General features: G+C 32.9%; 1 pseudogene; it reads left to right on the forward strand.

Moving 5' to 3' along the window:
- Window positions 1-396: 396 nt before the first annotated feature.
- Window positions 397-1,789, forward strand: LOC108295828 (annotated as a pseudogene).
- The last annotated feature ends 1,508 nt before the right edge of the window (window positions 1,790-3,297 follow it).

Here is a 3,297-nt window from a genome sequence, read left to right on the forward strand (position 1 = left end):
AAACCTTCAGTAGGAAAATAGGACTAATTTCATATGGATGACCTCCAGGAAACTTATTTTGCATTTTGGAAAGTATAAGAAAATAATTCCTCCCACCCTTTAGGGGTGTGTTTCTCTCTTTTCTCTCTCTCTGTGGGTGGTTGTGTCTGTGTATTTATTTATGAGCATGGGAACAATAAACTGATAGAAAAGTATTTGTTAGAAGCAATCAGATTTTAAGTATATTGGTCTTCTTGTGGTTCCCAAGAAAACTTTGGATGATTTTGATTTAAAAGGTTGGGTCAGTCTGTTTAAATCTGGCATAAACAGCAAATTCATTATGATGATGATCCTAATTATGTCTAAGTTCTTTTAAAGAACTTAGCCATTTACTGTATGAACTATGGTAAAATTTCCCTATCTAACAACTGAAGTTGCTGAACACAAATTATGTATAGGTTAAACAAGGAAAACACTGCAAAACATTGAAAGAGAATATGTCTTTATTTGCATGCTGGCAAATGAACATTTAGGTTTGACTTCAACTTCATTATGAATAATTCAAGCCTATCACCAGAATGGACATTGAATGAATGAGTTAATTTGAGCTGTTTTGAAATTAAGAATGTTTTCCATAAAGACAAAAACAAATTCATCCATTAACATCAGCTGTTGCTTGCTTGTTTGACATTGGTCACAGCTTTAAAAGTAAAAATAATGTTACTGCACATTCAGAAATCAGGTGCACATAAAATTTAAGGTCAGGTTATTAAAGAAACCACAACCTGTGATATTAGGCTTGCATTTCCTTTCTGTTTTTCTATTCACACATGATAGCTTTTCTACCCACTTTATTTTCAATTCTAATATTGATTTTATTTGTTCTTGGAAATTTTGCCAATTGCTTCATAGCACCGGTAAATTTCATTGACTGGGTCAAGAGAATGAAGATCTCCTCAGCTAACCAAATTCTCACTGCCCTAGCAGTCTCCAGAGTTGGTTTGCTCTGGGTTTTATTATTACATTGGTATTCAACTGTGTTGAATCCAGCTTTTTATAACGTGGAATTAAGAATTGCTTCTTAAAATTCCTGGGTAGTAACTAACTATTTCTGCATGTGGCTTGCTACTAGCCTCAGCATATTTTATTTGCCCAAGATTGCCACTTTCTCCAACCTTATTTTTCTTCACCTGAAATGGAGACTTAACAGTGTCATTCTGGTGATATTGTTGGGGGCTTTGTCATTTTTGGTTTGTCATCTTCTTGTGGTAAACATGGATGAGAGTATGTGGACAGAAGAACATGAAGGAAACATGACTGGGAAGATCAAATTGGGGAATGCAGCACACCTTTCATGTATGACTGTGACTACCCTATGCAGCTTCATACCCTTTACTCTGTCCCTGATATCTTTTCTGATGCTAATCTGTTCCATGTGTAAACATCTCAAGAGGATGCAGCTCCATGGCAAAGGATATCAACATCCCAGCATCAAGGTCCACATAAAGGCTTTGCAAACTGTGATCTCCTTCCTCTTGTTATGGGTCATTTCCTTTCTATTCCTAATCATTTTGGCGTGGAGTCCTAGGAAGCTGGAGAATGCACCAGTTGTCATGGTTTGCAGGCTGTTGGAAACATATATCTTTCATTTGACTCATTCATCCTAATTTGGAGAAGCAAGAAGCTAAAAGACATCTTTCTTTTCATTTTGTGTCAGATTAGATGCTGAGTGAAAGACCTAAAACTCTAAACTCTCCGGATTCACAAGTAGGACATCGTGTGTGTCTTGTGGGAGCATACAAACTGTGTCTGGAACATTTTATACTTCCTGCTGGATTTTCTGTAATGTATGTGTTTGAGTAATTTCTGAAAGCATACCTAGAAAAGTGTTTTACATAAAGTTACATAAAGTTAGCCTAGAAAAAGCATCTATATATGTGTGTGTATGGGTATATGAAACACTTAAAAGACATTGACAATAATATAATTTTAATCATATTTTCAGAAGCTGCCAAATTATGAAAAATATAGTAAGAAATTTCTCAAAACCTGAAGCCATGTGTATTTCACATATACATGTCATACCATGCTTTACTTGAAAAAAATGTTATCTTCATAATTTTAAAAAGTGACACCTTATCTCAGAAAATCATTGCTCTTTTCCACTATAATTTGTACCACACATATGTACTTCAGTGTGCTTAAACATGTAATCTTTTTGATAATAAGGACACTCAATTCTAAATCAATAATGAGGTTTTATCTTTGGTGTAGTTTTTATTCCATCATGAAGTCTAATTTTATGTTTAGTTTAAGTCAACAGTTATTATTAAAAAAGATGGACAGAATAATACTGAAGAGTGACAAATATATTTAGAATACATTTTGTATATGTCTACATAAACAATACTGAAGAATATTAAATTTAATACAAGTGTGGGAGCAGTTGAGAAAAAAGTCATTTCTATAACAGGGATGAAGGAAGAAACGCGATGATGACCTCTTCAGTGCTGTCATAAGTCATAACATAGAGTTAGAAAAGTCATTTCTTAAAGTTTCCGAGTTAAAACCTTTTTTGAAGTTGAGATCTGATGTCAAATATTTCAGAGGTTTCTTTTCTAAACCATCTCAGAGCCCCTGAATTGCCAGTTATCTCCTCTGTCTTCCATTCTTGAAATTATTTTTAAACTTCACATAAAAGAACTTGAATCTTCCCTACCTTAAAAAAAATACTCTATGTAAAAATAGTACAGAAATTATGAAAATTATTTTCTTTAATTTTTTTGCAAATGTTAAAATGGCATCTATGAAATCTATATATTAATGATAGAAAACAAATATGTTTCATTATAATCCAGTTGTAAATATCCAATGACAGAAATTGTGTTGACAACAGTAATAGCAAGTTCTATTATAGGAAGAAAATGTATACCATTATTAAACAAGTAAATTCTACAGACTGTATTACAAATTCTTGGGGTTATGAAATTTTTACAATGTTATCTAAACCTTGGGATAGATCATCTCTACATCTGACTTAGTTATTTCATTGTTTATCATATATCTTTCTGGTACAATGTAAGCACCATAAAAGCAAGATCCTACAGATTTTGCTTACTGTTGACTCCCAGGACCTAAAAGACACCACATAAAATAGGTATTCAAAAATATTTTGATGAACAAATAAATTGGCGAATAGGAGTCAATGAACTATATGGGAGTGGTAAACCAATGAAAATGAAACTTCATCACAAAATCTAAAGTAGCATGAATTTTTCTTTTCTGGTTTCAACCTAAGATTACAGCATTATCTAAGAA

Source organism: Cebus imitator, unplaced genomic scaffold (assembly GCF_001604975.1).
Source record: "Cebus imitator isolate Cc_AM_T3 unplaced genomic scaffold, Cebus_imitator-1.0 Scaffold660, whole genome shotgun sequence".
NCBI classification, from domain to species: domain Eukaryota; kingdom Metazoa; phylum Chordata; class Mammalia; order Primates; family Cebidae; genus Cebus; species Cebus imitator.